Below are 24,352 nucleotides of genomic sequence, written 5' to 3'. Positions count from 1 at the left end.
TTGCATTACGTATATGCGCGACAAATAGGTGAATAACTGAAAATCACGTTAACCAATTTTGATAATTCTTTTTTTATTATAAAATATATACTTCAAGGGTAAGTTGGTGAAAGTTTGGTAAGGTTCTGAGAACAGGATCCATGACAAAGTAACGGAACGGAAGGGAACGGAACAATTCTGAGGAGCACGTTAGCGATACTCGGTCGAATCTTTTATTTATAGGTTATTTGGATATTTGAGTCACCTTCCGTAATGTGGTTATGTTTATGTAATTATCATAGTCGAATATTATAATCAACTAGCTACCTACCCCGGCTTCGCACGGGTGCAATACTGATACTAAATATACTACAGAATTTGTTTATATACGACATCACATCGCAAACTTCTAAAATTATCAGTGTTTCTTTATTATATTGTTCATGTATTATATACACAAACCTTCCCCTTGAATCACACTATCTTTTAAAAAAAACCGCATCAAAATCCGTTGCGTAGATTTAAAGATATAGGGACAGAGAAAGTGACTTTGTTTTGTACTATGTAGTGATGGAACTCCTATAAGGCTCGCAGTTAGGGTGCGATATGGGGCAGAATTTCTTACTATCTTTAATCAAATTTTGTGTATGTGATGTGATGTCATATGATGTACGAAATATAGTTGGTCTTTTTCAAAGTTTTTTTGCTGAGTTCGATTACAGCTCTTTCGAGGGATCCTTGTAGCTTACGCCGCGTGACGTATTAAATCCGCATTTTCGAAAGTCTATTTTTGCTTTATTCGCAAGTTTCCTTTAAAAATTGTCCTCGAAGTAGTTTCTGACTCATATAAACGGAACGCTTAATCTATCCATATTAAAAAAAATTAGTTAGTCAACATCAGCTTCACTTAAAATCAAAAAATAAATAAAATTTTAACAAAAAGAAAAACCGACTTCAAACAAAACACTATTTTAAAACAAATGAATATGCACGAAAAAGTAAGAAAAATAATTGCGTATTCAACATATTCTTTAGAGTCTTCCTAAGTTAAATGAAATGAAAAATATTAGACTACTTTAAAGTCGATTAACGATTATATCATGTAGTTATAACTATTGTTATATTTGGAGTCGGTGTCAAAAATATGTTGAATACGCAATTATTTTTCTTACTTTTTCGTGCATATTCATTTGTTTTAAAATAGTGTTTTGTTTGAAGTCGGTTTTTCTTTTTGTTAAAATTTTATTTATCTTATGTACTTTGTAATCAATGTATGCAAACTTCACACTTTTATATTGAGTATTAACTAATGTTTGTCTAAAATAAAATTTAAATCTATCTTTGATCAAGATTGTGTGAATTAGCGTGGTGTTGAAAATCTAGTTTTACAACTTTCGCTTCACTTCTTGTATTTACACATGAAATTTTAGTAGAGCTTGCTGGGGCTTGAAACCGCAATTATCGATTAAAATTAATGCGTTCAAACCACCGGTTTTTCTCATCTCGGCTTTTAGTATCTATTTATTTTTATTATATGCTTGTATTTTGTCGGGCAAAGTCATAACGAGGGTTGCTATAAAAATAAATATTACTAGCATCCCGTCCCCACTTCGTACGGAAAGAACCTACAACCTCCTTAGCGGATGCTTATTTAAATAAATGTTCTAAATTTCAACTTTGTAGTTTTAGTACTTTTAATCGTATTGTTATTATATACTTCTAATCGTACTGTTCATTGCGGTTTGGTGAAATACAAATGTGGCAGAATTTCTATGAAATTAGACACATGCAGGTTTCATATTTGCGATGTTTTCACCGCCGAGCACGAGATGAATTATAATTCCAAAAATCACAGGAATATTCAGTGGTACTTGCCTGAGTTTGAACCCGTAATCATTGGTTAAGAAGGACGTTCTAACCACTGAGCCATCTCGTCTTCATTTGAAGTATACTTGAATATTAATTAATCAATGGCTATTGTTAATACTAGAACTAGTCTAGAATTTATTTCAACACCATAATATACAAATTGTAAAGCGTCTCTAGTATTTCTCTTGCTAAATGTTCTACGAAAACTTTTATAAGAGTTACTTTTAATAAAGTTTCAACACCTCTAAATGAGTTCTTAAAGATCTCAGAATTTAATTATGAGATTTTTGTACCTAGAAATGAGCAAAATTATTTTAAATTTTATTTTATTAACGGACTGTGAGCGTCTGTTTTGAATATACGAAATAGAATGTAGATATACATCAACTTATGAGTAATTTCTATTTAACAAACACTGTAGTCAAAAATTAGATAGAAAATAAATATTGCATTTCATAATGTGTTTGTTGAAATTGTTAGGAGAGTCTAGATTCGATTGCATTGCGATTTAGTTCCAATAATTCTTTTTTACTCCTATAACCTCAGGTTCGCTAATACTTTATGGACTAAATGGGCCAATTTGGGTTTAGTGTTCACCAGCGCATATAAACATTGGCGTTGTCAAAAATATTATCTATCCCTTATATCGCCAATGCGGCACCAACCTTGGAAACTCAAATGTATGTCCCTTGTTGTGCAGCTACACACACACACAAGCACACTCAACCTTCACACCGGAACGCTATAATAATAAGCTTTGTAGTTTGGTAGCAGAATGCTTGATGCGTGGTTGGTCGCTACTAAACGGTTTTACACATTCCTGCCACCAAGTAAATAAAATTTAAATAATATGATTATCTAAAGAGCTGAGATGGCCCAGCGGTTAGAATGCGTGCATCTTAACCGATCATTGCGAGTTCAAACCCAGGCAAGTACAACTATATATACATATATATATTGTGCTTAATTTGTGTTTATAATTCATCTCGTGCTCGGCGAAAGGAAAACATGGTGAGGAAACCTGCATGTCTCTAATTTCATCGAAATTCTGCCACATGTGCATTCCAACAACCCGCATTGGAACAGCGTGGTGGAATATGTTCCAAACACTCTCCTTAATGGTAGAGGAGGCCTTATCTCAGCAGTGGGAAATGTACAGGCTGCTACTAACTTACTTTACTTTTACTAAATAATAAATATTTAGGAAACTATATCAGTGAATGTGTATCTTTCAACTCACTGAAACGATAATCTGCAATCATATACTCAAATAGAAATGATACAACAATACCAAGAACGGAACTTGTACCAGCCTTTAACCTGATTATTGTAATTATTAATTACCGTACCAATGATTAATCATTAAATACGTACATAAACTTATAACACAAAAGCTTTAAATATTTAATGTGCTTAAAAAGCTCTGTAACTGAAGGGCAACTCTATTAAAAGTTTGGTAAAATTGTACGCGTTTTCGTACTGGTTTTGTTGCTCGAAGCTGTATGAGCGTACTCGTACTATCGAGAAAGGTGCGACCAAAAAATGAAAATGGAATGAGAAATAATTTTTTAAATTGAATTATTATTATTATTTTTTGTGACATAATATATCTACAGTCGGGGTAAGAAAAGGTTCGTCATCTTAAGATCTATTTTCGTGTGCTCAGTATGAGCAATAATCTGCTTTACCGATCAAGAATGACATATTAAGTCGCAATAATTTGATGTTTAGATTCAAAAGGTACTAAGAGTTTAAGACTTGATAAAGGAATAAATTTGAAAACTGCTGTACATAACATACAGATAGGGTGTATTTTTGTATTGATATATGCATATTATTTGGCATATTAACAAAATCGACAAAAACATTAAAATAATGGTTTGCTAAAGATGACTTACGAAGGCGCGTCCCTCTACACTAATTTGGCGTGCATTAGTGTGAGTAATGCTCGTGCTTAATATCTTAGTGTGTGTGAGATGACTAATGTAAGAATAATGAGTGCAAAAGAATGTTTGGTTATATTGTTAATGTTATAATATTTCGTGATAATATTGGGTTGGCAACTAAGTGATTGCCGATTTTGTGGCTAGGTGGACTTTAGGCTTTTTTTGTTTTGTGAAAGTGGTCAAAGCACCTAACCTATATTTTTTTCTAATTGTTTAGACTTCTCACTTTAATTTAGTAAAAAAATAGATGTCGATTAGTGCCTTAGTTTTGTTTTTATCCCAATTAAAAAATAGAAGAACAGGACGTGCACTTCAAACATTTTATTGTATTACTTCCGAAAAGGCAAGAACGTCGCGCAAGCACAAAAGAAGTTATATGCCGTATACGGAAATGGAGCCTTGAAAGAAAGGCAGTGTCGAAATTGGTTTGCCAGAATTCGTTCTGGTGATTTTTCATCGGAAAATGCTTAACGATCTGGCTGTCCAGTCGAAGTCGATGGTACCCATATCAGGGCCATTATCGATTCAGATTGCACAACACGTCGTGATATTGCACAGAAACTCAATGTATCGCACACATGCATTAAAAATGTTTGGATATATCAAAAACTCGTTTTATGGAAAAATTTCAAATTTTCCTTCTTGTTTGAAATCGGCAATCACTTAGTTGCCAACCCTATATTATAGTTAACTTAAATTGGTAAAGGTAAAAAAATAAAACCAAACCAAAATTTCAGTTATTTTGTGAAAACATTATTAAGGCATTGAGGTTTTGGCTAAAATTTTAAAATAATGAGTCCATCTATTGACTGGCAAATGGTGGTTAGTGGTCACTACTGCCCATATAAATTGACAAAATACAAAGTATGAATCATTGGCAATGTGCCAACAACCTTGAAAACTAAGGTATATCTAGTTCGTTGATTATACTTCAAACCAATTTCTACCCAATTAACTAGGTGGTATTAGAGTACGTCCCCATAATCTCACGGCTGGAAATAGTTCGAGTGTAGTACCAACAGCTTTAAATATTTTTCGATTTCACGAGACTGGAAAGACTGATTACCTGATACAGAATGATACAAACAATTTCTTAACAAAAAACTCCAACATTTCATCAACTGGGGTTTTAATCTCGATTAGAATCATAGGAGCCATAGACTAGATGAGAAACAGTATATTAGGAAACACTCATATTAGCCATAATTATAAGGAAATAATTTAATGACTACATCAAAATGAAACCTATGTTGGAAAAGCCAAGTGTTGAAATTTAAAAATGAAAACATATTATTAATTTTTTTTTGATTTTTTTATGGTATAGGTTGGCGGACGAGCGTATAGGCCACCTGATGGTAAGTGGTAAGAAATCAAAATCAAAAATCAAAATCAAAATAAACTTTATTCAAGTAGGCTTTTATAAGCACTTTTGAATCGTCATTTTACAATTAAGTGAAGCTACCACCGGTTCGGAAAGTAGATTCTACCGAGAAGAACCGGCAAGAAACTCAGTAGTTACTCTTTTTTAACATTTAAAAAATACAGCGTCATGTTAATTAAATACAATTATTTCAATTAGTGTATCCTGCTTGGAAGTCAACAGGTATTAACTCCACGCTTTTTTATCATCTACAAAATCTTGTATCGAATAGTATGCTTTTTCTACCAATGTATTTTTAACAAACGATTTGAATTTACTAAACGGCAAAGTTAAAAATTTCTGCGGAATTTTATTATAGAAACGGATTCCTTGCCCCAAGAAGGATCCATTGACTTTGCGGAGTCGGAAACTTGGCGTTATAAGTTTATCCTTACTTCTAGTGCATATACAATGATTATCACTGATTTTATCAAAGTGATCAATGTTACTGTGAATATACATGATATTGTTGTAAATATATTGCGACGCAACAGTAAGTATTCCTACTCTGTTAAAAACATCCCGAAGAGAGTCTCTAGCTCCAAGATTATAAATAAACCGAATTGCTCTCTTTTGTAAAATAAAGACAGATTCAATATCTGCAGCGTTACCCCAAAGTAATATGCCATATGACATAATACTGTGAAAATAACCAAAATAACCAAAATAAATATTAACTATTCCTTACATCGTCAATGTATACCAACCTTGGGAACTAAGATGTTATGCCCCTTGTGCCTGTAGTTATAATCGTTGTAGTTAAATACAATTCAATTAAACAAAATGTATTTAAGAATAATTTTAACATCCCTAAATAAATTTGGAAATAGACAATATCTTGTTCAGATTGAACATCATGGTAAAAATATTACTTTGCAATTCGACAAATTAAGTGCAGCGTTTGAATGTAATGTTTCAGTGAAACGCTTCTGATTCAAAGAGTGTTCTTATTTTCGTGTATATCGAACGCACTAAACAGGTTCCAAAATTATATTTGCAATTGAATTTTAAAATAACATAAAAAATTACATTTTTTATATAACGGATGACTAGATTCAAATTTACGGGATTTTGTTAATCTTTATTAATACTAGTAGTAATTGCTTCTATAAACAGAAACAGATTACAAATAAATTAACGATTCATTCGATTTGATGGACACAAATTTACATGTAATTTATGTTGTATGTAAATCAGTAATTATAACTTTTCAAATTCGAACAACTTCGCAAATTAAAATATTATTCATATATTTATAATTTTAATAATTGCTTTGATCTAATTTTCTTCTCATCGTTTTCAACCGACTTCCAAAAGGAGGAGGTTATCAATTCGTCTGTATTTTTTTTTTTTTTTTTTTTATGTTTGTTACCTCATAACTTTTCACTGGGTGGACCGATTTTGATATTTTTTTTTTTGTTTGAAAGGTAGTGCTCCCTTTTATATGTTTTTTACAAATTACCTTTTACACAATAATATACTGGATCAATCAAGGGGCTCGTATCGCTTCTTTCTTTTGATTGTTGGGGCAAGGGCACCGTGGCTGACACCGGCTCCAAATATACCAATAACTATAACTACATGATATAATCGTTAATCGACTTTTAAGTAGTCTAATATTTTTCATTTCATTTAACTTAGGAAGACTCTAAAAAATATGTTGAATACGCAATTATTTTTATTACTTTTTCGTGCATATTAATTTGTTTTAAAATAGTGTTTTGTTTGAAGTCGGTTTTTCTTTTTGTTAAAATTTTTATTTATTAAACGTAACAAAAGGACTTAAGTGATATTATCGTATCTTAAAATTGATACTTAATTTTATATTATTATATACTTTAACTTGAACCTTTTTTTTCTATTTTATAGTCCCATTGTTTACTTATGCCTTTTTACTTTTAAATTTTAGTATACGTATAGATTTTAAGTCCGTTTTTTATTTTACTTATAATAGAACGACTAAAAATTAAATGACCTGAAGCCAATGAAACGACATTCAATGCAAAGTTGACATAAGGGTGTGGGTTGATCAAAGCGCACACAGATTCTTCTATCATTAAATTCAATAGTATACTTATAGGTACACGTTGGAATATTAAATTATAAGTACACATCAGAAAAAATAAATTTAACGTCATTATAATATAAATTACTAATTATAAATTATATATACAATTTTGTATGACACAAAATACATATTGTATGTATATGAATACGATGTTTTCCTTACCGCTGAGCACGAGATGAATTATAAACACAAATAAACACATATATACGATGGTGATTGCCTGGGTTTGAACACATCTTGAGGAAAACTGCATGTTAGACACATTTCATCGAAATTCTGCCACATGTGCATTCCACCAACCCGCATTGGAACAGCGTGGTGGAATGTGTTCCAAACCCTCTCCTTGATGGAAGAGGAGGCCTTAGCTCAGCAGCGGATAATTTACAGTTTGTTACTTTACTTTATATGAATACATGATAGGAGAAGATAGGCATATACCCTCCAAAATATCTTCTCCCCCAATAAGAGCAGAGGCGTAAGCGCAGCAGTTTTTTTTATTTCCATTTAATTAAGATTTAAATAATTTTCTATTTAGGTTAAGATGCTGATTGTTTTCTTTTAGTGCATGCTGTGTTCTTCTTTAAGTAATTGTAACCTTTATAATATAATTTTATTTTTGTTATATTATATTATTATATTATAATCAATGTACACATTGTTGAAGAACCAAATAAACTAAATAAAAAAAAAGAAAATACTCAAAAATAGAATTAACAGATTTCAAACTTGAATAAATGCAGTTCGATTTTTAAATTTTAATTCATTAAAAATAATTTAATGTACCATTCCAGTATCAATGTTTCCCTAATGACAGGATCCGTAGTCTTCCTGAAATACGTCGAGAATCGATAATAACGTTAGTGAAGTCAAAATATTCAATAATAATAATAATTAACCTAATAGTCTTGAAATGTTGACGTCGATCATAAACAAAAAATTATTCGATAAAATCTGTAACACTGATCGTAACCTCTGGAATATTGAGTTATAAAACAACAAACGATAAATCTAAAAAAAGTACATTTTATAATTTTTTTTTACGATCTGTGATGATCGTTTTATGATTATTTGAACGTTATTAAGGTGTAAAATTTAAAAGCCTATTTGCAGAAAAGCAATCTTGTGATATTTTTCATGTACATTTAAAAGGTCATATCTTTTCTCATTTACCTTTTCAGATTGTATATTTCATTTCTATTAAAAAAAAAACTAGGTTAGCTAGAGATGTGTATATACACTAGATCCTGTTATAAATCTATTTGTTCAAGAACGCGGGCCTTCGAGTTAAAATTAATCAATTTTGATAAAATAAACTTAATATTTTTTGCAGTCTGTACTCTGTCTTGTATGAAACAACTAAGGGTAGAGACAGCAATAAAAATAAATTTATTTTACTATAGCATAGTCCAAGATATGTTGTATTTCATTTTCATTCGCACTTTCACACTTCGTTAATTATAATAAAACACATGTACATACTCGTATATGAATAAATTAAGTAAATTAAACAATGCTAAGTAGAATAGCTGGTCATTTTATTTGTGGTAATAGTTGTAACTAAAAAAATATAAGTATTTATTTAAAACTTCTTCAAATTTTAATCTATATTTTACATTTTTAATCTGTTGTTGTTTTTACACTTTGCTTTGTTATTGAGTGTATTTTGATTCCCTGTCTGCCATCATGATGTCGATGTAACTTACTTTAACGTCTTACGTTCATGTCTAAACAACAACCGAATACTGACTTAGAGGTTTTGTTACACGACTGAACTGGAATGTGGTTACATCAAAGTTCTGCTTTATCTAATACATACAAGTGATGTCTGAAGATGAAGAGGCGACTTGAAAGATTCTTTTAAAGACATACGGAACCAGTCCATCTTGATTTTTGTATCAGAACTTTAATATACAAGACATAAAACATTTTACAGAATTATATTGAAATTAAAGCTACTACCAGTACTTTACAGATACTTAGTAAAGTAAAGTAACAGCCTGTAAATTACCCACTGTTGGGCTATGGCCTCCTCTTCCATTAAAGAGAGGGTTTGGAACATATTCCACCACGCTGTTCCAATGCGGGTTGGTGGAATGCACATGTAGCAGAATTTCGATGTAGTTAGACACATGCACATTTCCTCACGATGTTTTCCTTCACCACCGATACGAGATGAATTATAAACACAAATTAAGCACATATATATAGTGGTGCTTGCCTGAGCTTGAACCTGAAATCATCGATTAAGATGCACGCGTTCTAACCACTGGGCCATCACAGCTCAATACAGAGACTTATCGGTAAGAAACTAAGTAAATACTCTTTTTCAACATTAGAATAAAAGTTTACCTTAACGTACATTTCAATTTATATAATATACCCTGCCTGAAAGGCAACAAGTACAAACTCTACTCCTTTTATCATCATTTATATCAAATGTTATTTTGAGTAATATAAACTATTTATTAATGTTTTAAATTTATGAATTGACCATGCGTTTATGAACGTTTTATGTGTTATTAATTTAAATTATTTAAGTAACTTAACATATACACATTAAATTATTAACTAACTATCATTTAAATTATAATTATATCATAATACAACAAATTTTGTGATTAGCTGAATAATTATTAATTTTGTAAATGATAATTTGTTTAAAGATCAAAATTTTAATAAACATTACCTAAGCCAATTAAATACAACCGAGTGCGGCAAGCTCAGAGCACTTTGAAGAGTATCAACGTAAAATTATGTATATTTATTCAATAAGGTCTCGAAAAATATTCGCCTACATTACGCGAGAAAAAAAAATGATGCGATTTGGCCTTTTTCTCTTATTCCTCTTACCATATTTTTAACCTCGATAAATGTTATTCACGAATGTTATAACATATTTTTGAATAATGAATTCAATAACATTTTTTATATATAATTTAATTCCAGCGTTGCCAAAACCAGAATTTATATATCATTGTAATATTTTTATAGAAATGCTTATGAATTATTACTACACACTAATTATTTTTGCTTTTACTTGACAGATAAGGTTTTGGCAAGCCTTTCTGGGTAGATAACACTAAAAGAGCAGATATAATTATTATTGTCGTCCGGGTAACTTATGGCATAAGGAAATAACATCATAAGTAAAAATACAATTTATTTGGCTAATATATCTTAAATCAAAATAATCGTTAATCAACACATTTAAATCAATTTTACGAGTTAATATTAAGATTCTGGTTCAATTTGTTCATGTAATAATCTTATACCGATATACGAGTACTCGTATTTAGTTATACCCAACCTCAGCGAATGTAAAATCCTTGGTATTCAAATTTAAATAAACACGTATATAAAATGTTGTGCGGTATTTTATTACAGAATCAAATTTCTTGTCCCAGGAAGGATGTACTATCGTTGTACTTGAAGATATCTTTAAGAATAATACTTCATACTTATATAAAAAAAATACTATCTCAAGAATATCACTCTTCAATACTTTAGCAGTTTAAACTGGTTACTACTGGTTTAGGAGCATTTTTTTTTACTTTCTGATACCTTGCTGAAATTCACGTTCATTTCTACACACGAAGTTTTACTATCTTTATGTACATATTGTTAATATATATGTTATATGTATGTATATATTGATATATAATTTAAAAATACGTCTTATATGTGTTATATGTTTGAAAAAAATATAACCGTATTATGGGTACATTATTATTTACTTTATTTTCATAACGTAAATAGAGAAAAAATTGAAGCATTTTTAGAATGTTTGGAACAGCGACGTAATCAAATTATCTCCGATGTTAGCAGCCGAAAATATTCCTTTCCAAATAGCGGCAACGTGGAGGGATGTTTTTGAAAACTACTTTGAGTTAACAGAAAATAGTGACAACATTTTCGACGATACACAATAAAAAAAACTAAACAATTCTTTAAATTATTATACGCACAAAAAACACATTGATATATTTTTTATAGTTGATAATAACATTACATGATAAATAAATTTTGTAATAATATATATATATCAGATGATGTATATATTATTACAAAATCAAAATGAAACTAAACATTATTCAAATAGGCTTTTACAAGCACTTTTGAAACGTCATTTAACAATTATATGAAGCTAGCACCGGTTTGGAAAGTAGATAAAAATACAGTCATATTAGTTAAATACAATGATATATGTATGTAATGTATCCTGTTTGGAAGTCAACAGGTATTTGGCACATTTATTTGATTGAATATTAAACGTTACATAGTTTGATAACCCGCGTCCGTGGCTGTAAGTAGTAAGCGCTTTGCGTGCATTAGTCGATTGTGCGCTCGAACGGGTATGAGAACAGTGATTTAACCCTATTATTGTAGTCCCTTTGGCACCGACTCTCCAGCTTTGACTGATTGAATTTTCGACTTTGATCATTACTGTTATTGATGTGGCTAAGGCTACCATAAATACACCGCAGGTATATTGCTGCCACTTCATTACGGACTAGTTTATTGATTTATTGATTAGACTTACGTCGTTTTAATACTGGTTTTTAATCCCACGCTTATATAGAATATGAGACTACATGTCTACTATAAAATTTGATGCGCCGTGCTATTGAATAGTCACCGATCCATGGTCGAAACCTGTAGTTGGTGATGCGAACCACGCATTTTTATATCAATTATAGAGATTGAAAAACCAGCATATAAATATGCGTTTCAAAAGGAAATTAGACCTGTGTCCAATTACATTCCTCAAGGCTTTAATTTATTTGCAATAGAATTAAGCTTGTAATGTTTATATATTCAGCTAAGGTGACATATTCTCGTGGATCTTTAATAAATAAAAAGCAGTGCATCAATCCCAAGATATGTTGCTGTATATAATGGAGGACACTAGGTAGGGCACTAGGTTGGATATACATTATGAGACAACATCACATACATTATTCTGATCCCAATGTTAGTAGCTAAAGCACTTGTGTTATGGAAAATCAGAAGTAACGACGGTACCACAAACACCCACATCCAAGACAACATAGAAAACTAATGATAATCTACATTGACTCGGCCGGGAATCGTACCCGGGACCTCGGAGTAGCGTACCCATGAAAACCGGTGTACACACCACTCGACTACAAAGGTCGTCAATGTATTAAATGATACAATAGAATTAATAAGCAACGTTTGAGGATATATAAACAATAGGAATAAATATGTTTTTAAAATGTCGTGTAAATTAAAACAATAAAAAAATATTTTAATGAATATAATATGAACTGTATACAACAGAAAGAGACATAAAAAGATAGGGCCTGTTCCTCTCTCCCTCTGGGATGTAACGGGTTTTCCTTACGTGACAATTTCACTACAAGTTGTGTAAAAGAACTTCGTTCTAAGGAGTAATATGATATATATAAATATGATGAAATTGTTTATAATTTCAACCATACTGTTAATGTAAGTATATATTTAAATATTGGAATAATTACTTTGAAGCTAACTGGGTTAATCATCAATAGTTTAGTCACGTGATTCAGTAGGTACTCCCTAAGGACAATTTGTATCTATCAAGTAAATACAAATTAGCAAATTGTCCTCAGAGAAGGGATTACTTAAAATCAGATCATTAATCTCTTACAAAGTACATATCTAGATTATTTGAAATATTAATAACAAATTAAGTGTGATACTAGACCAGCTACGTACATATGTACGACGTACGCCTTAAGACGAAGTCGTACGTTATATATGACGTAATCGTCGTACCACAAGGTTTGTATAGACATAGATTATTAAGATTTATTTTTGTGGGTTATTACGATATAAGATATTATTTAAAAAAATACTAGCAAGTCCCCATATTGATTAAGGAATAACTTACTTTCCTATTTACTCCTCGTTTAAAGCTTATCACTTGTGTCAGCAGTAAGGACGATAAGACGTCACGATTGATCCTACGACTTTTTACATCACTATCCGCCCGTTAACCACTGCGCTATAGACGCTTTTGATATTAGATGAAATGATGATAACGAAACGTGCTAAATATATACAGGCTGATTTTAAATTAAAATTTCAGATATCCTATGTAGGGAATCTATTTATAACGTATACAGCTCTTATCCACTAACAATAGGCATGATACAAGCGATTGGGATTGGCGCCAGTCGCTCGAGTAATTAAATTTATCTCTCTAATGGCAAGTCCGATCCGTTCGGTGTTAAATGAAATACAAAAGGTCAAGATTAAAATACAAAGTAATATTAGGTAGTAGGTCGTTCTTTATAAAAATAAATATGTTCATAAAGATTTAAACACAGTTTCAAATAAGAAATGAGTATTATCTATATCAATTTAACGTGTGCATATTAATCAATGATTGTACCACTGATATGTATTTTATGTGATTAATTTTTCTAAGCATGCTTTTAAGATAAAGAAAAGGCTTAGCCCGTTGAGACATATTTAGAGGCCGTTACGTATATATTGACTAGTTTCGACTTTCCATGGGTGAAACAAGGATACACAAACATTCCTATTCACTCATATGCTAATGTCCCATACGTTACCCGAGTATTTTACTATGTGTTTATTTAAATATCTCGTAATATTTCCAGAATATATATTTATATATTTAAAATGAATTTGTTATATATTTTATTACATTTAACTGGAGTAATCCTGAACAGATAGTCCGATTTTGATAACGTTTTGTGCGTATTTCGTTCAGTACCTAGGTATTCAGATTGAACCCGGTAGGTTGTGGTCAGGAAGTATACATACATTCTTATTTCAACCAGACGAAGGCGGCAGACGTAACGCGTCATATTTGGTATACGTAAAATTGATATAGGAAAAAAGAGCAGACATTTAAAATGTATATATGTATAATATGAATTAGAGATAGATAACCTTTACACGGTACAACATAAAGTCGCTTCTCACAGTATTTACGCTTAGATCTTTTAAACTACGCAAAAGATTTTAATGCGGTTTCAATAAATAAGCGACTGAATCAAGTGGAAACTTCATATGTATAGTACATTAATATTACAATTGATATAATAGTCAAGAAGAGCAAGGTTTTTGATATAAAAAAAAAAAAAAAAAAAAAAAAAAAAAAAAAAAACTTTTATGTTCTCGGTAATCGGTAACTTTACTTAATATTTTTCGTAAAAAATAAAATTCTTAAAAGCCTACTTGAAGAAGGTATATAAGGTATATCTTGAATTTAATTTTTGGAGTTGTATATTAACTTTCTCAATTTACTTGAAACTGTTCTTAAGAAAAATTTGCGATGACATCTTATATATAGCTACTTATAATCTAATTTACACGTGAAAAGATGCAGCGAATCACTAGTTAAATTCCACCTTTAAATTGTACTTATACTACATAGGCTTACAATTCTTAAATTACTAAAGAAAAAAATGTTAACTTTTTGTCTCGTTATTATTTCATAACGATCTTGTTCAAATATTTTCTATTTTTCTTTCGTAATTGTAAGTTGGTTTTGTTTCATTTCTTATTAATTAGTCATTCGGTTGGACTTTGCGTAGGAAGAGTTTTGTAGCTTATCAGATAGGCATCTTATAGTTATTATCTGTTACAAATTGGTTGAGGCATCGCTTAGAATAAGAGCTACAGCCTATATTGTTACCACACTGCAACTGATGAATATTTATTTAATAGACTATTACTCTGCCCCAACCTTTTATATTATTATAGTTTACTGTTTAATCTAATTAATTCTTGATATTTTAATCTATTTTTCATTTATTACGAAATCATATTTTTTTATATATATCCTGTTAGGTTAGCTAGGCTGATGAGCAAATCTCATACGTGATAGTAAATGGTACACACTGCCTATAGACAAGTGCTCAAAAAAATATCAACTATTACTTAATTTGCCAATGCGCTACCAACCTAGTGAACTAAGATGTCATGTCCGTGGTTCCTGTAGAACTGGCTAACTTACCGTTCAAACTGGAACGCATTGAGTACTGCTATTAACTTTACTTAACTCTATTATTATACTTTTGTAAAATAAAGCCAAGTTCTTAAATATCATTAAATAATTGAAATTCCAAGAAAACATCTGTCACAATAATAGCGTACCGTTATCAAATGTTGTTATTATTTATTTAACAAGGGTAAAACTATTACAATACCACGTCAAGGCTAGGCCAAGTTATTTATTTAAAGCTTTAAACAAATTCTTAGGCTGTCAAGTACAACAATGTTTTACAGATTAGGGACGCAAATATTGGTATTTTGACGTGCTCCTTACAAGGGACTAGCGAACTGTGTAGGAGTTATTTTAGTTCACATGTGTACGTAAACACAGGTCTATTCCCCTAACCCTCATAATCAAACTTTGCAGGCTATATAAGTCGAATCAAGGCTCCTAAAGGCTCTAACTCATTACTTAGTAACCTAACTTGTAGAATAAAGTATTTGTTAATTTTAGTCATTGAGAGAACCACTACTCTTCGTAAACAGATTATAGTTCTAAAATGCATCTGTGATTATGTTCAAGTTACTAGATTACTAGATAGTCACCTTTCTATACATATAATAAAACTAAAGTGTGATTTTTTCAAATTGTGCCTATCTGTCGGTCTGTATGTCTGTTTGTTTGTTCTAGTTAATCATTGGAACGACTGGACCGATTTTGATGGGACTTGCCTTGATATGACTAAATAACACAGACTAAATACCATTTACCCAAGTTGTCAAGAAGGCTTCACTGACGTTACGTACTCTCAATGTGACATGCCAATGTGCCTACAAATTTGTTTTGTTGCAGCCTGAGTGAGTTCACGTCGATAATCATCTGGAATACATCCTGTATTATCAATTTAGGACAATCATATCCTGTAATGATATGTGTACAGTTATGATACATAAATATATTAATTAATTGGCTAGTATATTGCCAGACTGTAAAATGAAGTAATCATTTATAAATGAATAGTTGCCACCCGCGGCTTCACTAGAGCGTTTTAGGGCTTAAATTGTCATGTTATAGGCAAAAATGAAAATGTTAACAAAAAGAAAAACCGACTTCAAACAAAACACTTTTTTAAAACAAATGAATACATATGCACTAAAAAGCAATAAAAATAACTGCGTATTCAACATATTTTATAGAGTCCTCCTAAGTAAAATGAAATGAAAAATATTAGACTACTTAAAAGTCGATTTACGATTATATAATGTAGTTATAGTTATTGTTATATTTGGCGCCGGTGTCAGCCACGGTTCCCTTGCCCAAACAATCAAAAGAAAGAAGCGATACGAGCCCCTTGATTGATCAGGTGTATTATTGTACAAAACGTAATTTGTAAAAAACATATTTGTTAAATTTTTCACGTATTGTTTTTAGATAGATTTACTGTTTTCTTGACTAAAAAAAATAATACAGACGAATTGATATCCTTCTCCTTTTTGAAGTCGGTTGAAAATAGGCTATGTCCTTTTGATGACATTACTTTTCTGTTGTTATATATTTATTGTATTAAGTACACACACATACGTAAACTAGTAAGTTTTATAACGATTTAATTTATATGAGACCACAATTGTGTTCGTTCGGATGTAACAATTTATTTCATTTCAATTATCTCTGCGGATTTGCCGCGGTTATTTTCGAACTACACAATAAATTTTTGAAAGTAGCATACAAACATTTCAATACGAACATAGAAACGATATTATATATATTTTAATGTTAGTTCGTGTAATAATAATTACACGAACTAACAATTATAACAGTTCAAACATATTCCTTCAAAGACGTTTTAATATTTAGAACGTGTAGGATTTGCAAGAGACGGATAGCAGCGGGTGGCAGGTGATGAGTACAACTTGCGGTGTGAAATTGCTCTAGAACTATATCTACTTAGCTACATATATTTATATGACGTAAATCTCCGCGATACCTGTCTGGAACAGCCGGTAATGTAATACAATTTTCTTTTGGAAGCTTTTAAACGTCAGTGATATTACTTTTTATTATGTAAATCGAATTAAACGTGTATTTCATTAACATTATATGAAAGCATTATTATTATATATATTTAGATAGCTGTGATGACTCAATAGTTAGAAGGCGTGCATCTAAACCGATTATTACGGATTCAAAACCATACGAGCACAGAATTTCTATGAATATGCACTAAAAAGTAATAAAAATAATTGCGTATTAAACATATTTTTTAGAGTATTCCTAAGTAAAATGAAATGAAAAATATTAGACTAATCAAAGGCCATTTACGATTATATAATGTAGTTATAATTATTGCTATATTTGGAGTCGGTGTCAAAAAAAATAAAAAAACAGACGAATTGATAACCTCCTCGTTTATGAAGTCGGTTGAAAGGAATCGGTAAGAGAACGAGATATATCCAATAAGTGCATGCGTCGCTTGCAAATATGCCACAGTGATTGAACCCAGCGATACTATGCAACTCTTAGAACTAGGTACTAGATTATCGAGGCGATTATGTAGTTTACAATATTTTAACTAACAATATTGTTGGTTGTTGATGCTCGGTTTGTGAAGTATAAAAATCATTTTGTTATGTCATGTAGTTGTAGTTAATAAGTTAATGTTTCCGCATTAATCTTATGTGTTAGGATACATTTCTCCAAATTGCATACATATTTCCTTAGGATTAATAACTAAGTACGTGAAAAATCGGTAGCTTTCCGGGATTTGAATCTGCAATATTATTTTACGATTGATGAATACTGACCACGGCACTACAATTAAATCTTAGGATTTTTTTATATAACATACCTGTACATAAGTATAAAATTAACAGAAGGATATTAAAAAATCTTGTGCACACATACGTCGTATAAATACATATTATATTCGACAAATATAAAAATAAAATAAAACTCGGTTAAGCCAAATATGAAGGTTTGAATGTACATCGAAATGAACATCGCACCTAACGTGGGAAGGCGACCCTTATCAAATGCCATCCGATTAGACCCAGATTAACAGGACAAATGGTATGTGTAATTATCTTACTAATCGTATTTATCGTGCACACGTATACCTATAATATTGCTGTAAAGATTTATTGAAAATCAATAGCAATATTACAATCACTGGGTTAATTTATTTCTCTGTTAATAACCTTGCACACCAAATCGTATTGGAACAGCGTGATGGAATATGTTCTGAAACCTCTCCTCAAATTAAGAGGAGGCCAATAGCCAGGAGGCGATCAATTTATTCCCATGGTAAGCTATCAATACACACTCAATAATTGTATAATAATTTTTCGCACATAAGCGAACCTTAACATTTTTTTTAATTTTAACATCAGAAGCATTTTGAACACTTTTTGAAATCCTATTGTGGAACCGTATATATTGCCTCACAAAAGACCTATGCAGTCGAGTAACAGGAGTAACAAGATTTTGTTGTTTTTTGTACAAATGCTGTGAATATCACAATTTCTCATAAAATAATTAATATTTTCCGTACACATGTACATAGTATTGCAGACTAAATAATACACATTATTATAAAAAAAGAAATTAGTATTTAAATAATATTATATAAAACCTTTTTGGAGGTTAAATGTCAAATTTACTGAATACAGAAGGAACATCGAGGGTGTCATTGTGGCCAGTCCCGAGCGCCTGTCACAATTAATGAACGACATGTTTCAATTTACAGATCGGACTCATCTTCAACACTGATTTATATTCAGCTAGCAAACTATTGCGATGTCCAACTATTACAAGTCCTTTGTATATTATAATATAGCTATATTTATTATGTTATTACAGTAATTACGTAGTGTTTACATTGAAAAAAAATTAAAAAATTTTAACAGTTTTTTTTTAATTCTATATTTTGGCATAAAATGTCATAATATAAATTAATTACCGATATATTAACAAATAATTGTCATGAATGTGTTCATTATGTACCATCGGCTTATTAATAAAATTATTACACAAAAAAAAAACAAATATTTGTATACGGAACTGGCCATGTATCGAGTCATTGTAAATAAAATTTATTAAAAAAAAATAATCTTATATTTTATTCATGTTTCTTATAATTAAACCGTAAATGATAAATACACTTCACAACGTAAACCAAAAATATAATTAGAAATTCATTACAGAAACTTGAACCGTCCATATTAGTATACTCTTAGTGATAGATAGTGGCTTCGTCATTAGCACAGAACAAATTATTATTTGTTTCGTACAATTTAATTAAAGTTTCACAATGGTTAATCACTTCAAAATTATTAGTTCACGGTTTCTAATACAATACATCAATCAAACGATTACAATCAAGAGTTCGCGTCTCCGATCTAAGTCCACTTAAATACATTATTATTTATTAACTCTTCCAATGATACACAACGAACCAGCATTCTGCCTTTAGTTTTTATAAATTCCCGCCACAGATTACACGAATACTACGTCATTCCCGCCAAGACGTTATGACACTTCAACCCCGTTCAAAGCCTATAACTCCATCTTTATTTTTATTAAGTTACACTTTGGCGCGTTATGAAATAATAATATGATTTTTTATGATACGACCGCAATCTGTAGGAAGAAGTTACTGTCTAAACTGCCAATTAAACGTCATATTGCTCAAAATAGACAACTTCATACATTATCTTTTTTCACGATATTTTTTATTACTAATTTAAATGCGAAACAGTCATAGTGTGAAACAAGAAAAGATTAAAATTAATTAGCTATTATTTTATTGTTATTTTTTTTTTCATTTTTAATGGAACCCTTTTGCATTCAAAGTCAAAACCCGTCATGTATTTGGAAAATTAAAGTATAATTTAACAAAAACAAAATTATAGAACTAATTGTAAACCTTACAAGCAATTGAAACATCTGGTCTTAATTAGTTAATTAAACTTAATATTTTCGCTACATTATTGTAACTGTATGTATGCATATGTAACTAAAACATTACTTACCTTATTTCATTTTTAAGATACTTAATATATAATCAACTCAAAAATCTTTTATTTTATTTCTTTTAGGATATGGGGGGCAAACGAACAGGAGGCTTCCCTGATGGAAAATGATTGCCACAGCCCAGGGACATCTGTTACACCGGGGCACTTCAGGTACGTTGCCGGCCTTAAAGGAAGGAGTACGCTCTTTTCTTAAAGATATTATGTTGAATGGGGGGGGGGGTATCCTCTATCCATAACTGTATAACATAATGTATTCTTTATACTTCGGTTTATATTACGTACTTGTTACAGATAGGTGAAGAAACAGGAAATAAAAATGTATGAACTCAGTATGAACTGTAGAACAAGAAGTTAAACAGCTTCATATGTCCTTAACTGCGCCGTAATATATTCTGGATTACATCCAATTTAAAAACTTAAACTATCTTACTATCGCGCTTTTCAGTTCGCTGAAATATCTACCCTCGAAACAAAATAAACATATCTGTACTGTTTTCAACAAAATAATATATTCAGTACTGATTACAGTAAAACATCATCGGAAAAAACCCCTAGTTTAATAAAAACACAGGTGCATCAAAGTCGTGCAACATTTTATAACGAAATTAACATTAATGTTTTCTTCAAAATGTACAAACAACTTCTCAGATATATGACATCGCCGAAACGAGAGTCACAAAAGACACAAAAACAAAGGGGATGCTCGCTACACACTTGTATTGCGACTCGTAATTTTATTCCTACAGTGTTCGTTTTTCTCAGACTTAAAACGTTTGCAATTCTGAAATTTCGATTGTGATGCTATCTAAAATAAATGCTGGAATATTAAAAGTGTAACCTCAATTGTAAAGGGAGAAAAAGTATATATTAAACTAAACTAGAGAACAACACGTCTACGCAGTAGATGTAGACGTAGTAGATGTAGTAGATTTAGACGTAGACGCAGTAGTAATATTTAAATACATTATTGTATATTTATTTGGTTGTAGACCTTTGTGCAAGTCCATTTTTCACTAGATATTCAACCATTAAGACTGTGATTGTTCTGCTGTGACTGATTTGCTCATTCACCTAAATTTAATATAAAAAAATCATTAGAAGGTATTCTAGGTCGTATTGCAAATTATTCACAGTGAAAAGGTCTAATCAATAGATTAGACCTTTTCACTGTGAATTATTTTGCTGTTATTTTTTCAATCTAGAAATATGTATTATGTAATAAGTAATGTTTTAAAAATAACGAAAAATAAAATAAATATAAAAATTAATATATTACGAGCATATGAAACAAAGTCAAAGTCTGTATACAATACACGAAACTACATTAACATGTATTTTATCAAGTAGGTAGCTATGCCATCGAAAGCGGTAATATTATGCTATCGTATAGTAAAAAAAAAGTTAGAAAATGTTCCCACTGCTGGGCAAATACCTTATCTAGAGAGAAACAAATCAATCCACCTTTTTTTTCTTTTGATATTGATTGAAAAAGCGGTACCCACTCCGCCTCTTCGGAGGTCTCACCAGGATTGTGTCCATAAAGTAACAGTCCACCACACTGTTCGAATGCGGCTTGCTGAATGTTTCCTCAAAATTTTATTCCACACTAAAACAAGATTTTTATCACAGTTGTAACAATTATTATATTGTTGTGGTTTTAACGTTTAATTTCTTTGCAGAAATCAATTACTTACGAAACATAAGAGATGTAATAAGACGTATTGGAATAAATATCCTGATACCTCTAAAAATATTTCATTATATATACAATAAAATATACTATGTATTTCGAAGCACTTATAAATACACCTTCATATAATAATATGCACATATTACATAAACATAGGTATGAGATGTATATAGAAGCATCATCACTAGATATTATAAAACAAAGTCCGTCGGCCGTATCTGTCTGTCTGTTAGTGATAAACTCAAAAACTACTAAACGAATTTTAGTGCTATTCTCACTAATAGACAGAGGAATTCATAAGAAAGGTTTAGGCATATAGTTATTCATAAGGCGGTTTATATATATCACTTATTAAAGCTTTTGTGTGAATAGGGTGAAAAAGAACGACATTTGTTAAACCTGTCACAAAAAAGCAACAAAAAAATATAAAAAAAAGGTACAAATATGAAAAAAACTTATGTCCATTCGTGCGAAGCCGGGACGGGACTGGTTACTAGTTAAAATATATTATAATATACTAGTTGAAATATTAGTATAAAGTATACCTAATGCAAATTCTGTCGCAATTCTAGTTTAATTGTGAAAAATAATGGAAGCTACGACTATTACGGTTTTTGTTCTATTTCTAAAGCTTTATTTCTCTGAGTGGGCAGTAAAGCGGACTAAACTATTTCGCTTCTTATTCCATTGTTTATATTCCATGTGTTGTTATTTTATTCACAACTAAACTAAACTGTTTATAATGTTTTGTATGGATGAACATATATTTAACGTTTACAATAGAATATGACAGACAATGGAATATACGTTTACGTCCAAAAAGGATGATCATTATTTTAAAGGTAAATTATGTTTTAAAATTCTTTGATATTTTCGTTCAGATAAATAAAATAGTGCTTATGTGTATGTATTTTTAAAGTGATTGAAATTCAAATAAGATATCAATGAAAAAAAGTACAAGAATATTTAATTAATTTTAAGTGATTGTAACTTAAAAATATTGTTTGGCGCTTACGTCGTTTTGTTGGCACAAGTGCGTTTGTTTCAGCTCCTTCACTTTTCACGTAGGCGTAAATAAGGCATAGAATACTGACATTTTCAAACTCGACTGGGTATGATGGTGATCTTCATTCCTCTCCGTTAATTTTTTTACGCGATTGAAGTAAGAATGTCTCTGTAATCTGTTAAATAATTTTAAAAATAGTATACGAGAGTAATTTTACAGGGTACTACCCCTAATGTTGAATCTATTTAATAAATAAATAACAATAGAATTGTAAAGTAGCAGCCTGTAAATTTCCCACTGCTGGGCTAAGGCCTCCTCTTCCATTTAGGAGAGGGTTTGGAACATATTTCACCACGCTGTTCCAATGCGGGTTGGTGGAACACACATGTGGCAGAATTTCGATGAAATTAGACTCATGCAGGTTTCCTCACGATAATTTCTTCACCGCCGAGCACGAGATGAATTATAAACACAAATTAAGCACATATGTACATATATAGTGGTGCTTGCCTGAGTTAGAGCCCGTAATCATCGGTTGAGATGCACGCGTTCTAACCACTAGGCCATCTCTGCTCAGTAAAATTGGTTTACAGTGAAAGTGAAAAACAAATAAAATAATAGTCCAATGCTACATATTGTACTCTTTAAGTTAAAACTTTTCCAAACTCACACTTAAAATAAAACATATTCATAGCAAATCATCAACTGATATACAATCGACAAACCAAATGTACATACTAAACGAAAACAGAAATAATTTAGACTTATTCCTTTCTGGAGATCATTAAAAAGGGCTCGTCCGGGATTTGAACCCGGGACCTCTCGCACCCAAAGCGAGAATCATACCCCTAGACCAACGAGCCGGTTTATTTATATAGAGAATTAAAACATTTATTGGTGCAAGAGACAAGCTTTGTTCAGTCTAAGCCTGCGTGTTCTTTGGACATAAAAACAGCGTTTGGTTATCTCACGGGAATCTTATCGTAATCAACCATAAGTTAATTCCCTATAAGGGAACCCAAGAGACTTATCTGAGCCATCGTTGATACGATGGATATTAGATACTTTCAATATCAATATATTTTTTGTATTTTTTTCTCTACCAACGACTCACCCCAACTCCGCACGTGTGCAATGCTAATACTACATAAAATACATATTTTTTTGTTTCTCTACTATATAGTTCATGTATTATATACAAAAATCTTCCTCTCGAATCACTCTATCTATTAAAAAAGACGCATCGAAATCCGTTGCGTAATTTTAAACATGTAAGCAAACATAGGAATAGACAGCGGTAAGCGACTTTGTTTAATACTATGTATGTAATGATTAAAAAAATTGTCATTTTTTAGGCTTTTCAAAAAGG

At 30.9% G+C, this 24,352-nt stretch overlaps 1 non-coding gene across 1 annotated transcript; it reads right to left on the bottom strand.

Annotated features, from left to right (window-relative positions):
• Positions 1-23,774: 23,774 nt before the first annotated feature.
• On the bottom strand, positions 23,775-23,846 carry Trnap-ugg. The gene has a single exon. It is a non-coding gene; the product is annotated as a tRNA-Pro (tRNA).
• Between the last annotated feature and the right edge of the window lie 506 nt (positions 23,847-24,352).

The sequence above is a fragment of the Vanessa cardui genome, chromosome 1 (assembly GCF_905220365.1).
Source record: "Vanessa cardui chromosome 1, ilVanCard2.1, whole genome shotgun sequence".
In the NCBI taxonomy this organism is placed as follows: Eukaryota; Metazoa; Arthropoda; class Insecta; order Lepidoptera; family Nymphalidae; genus Vanessa; species Vanessa cardui.
The sequence above is the reverse complement of the archived record's forward strand: the minus strand, read 5'-3'. Positions and strand labels throughout refer to the sequence as shown.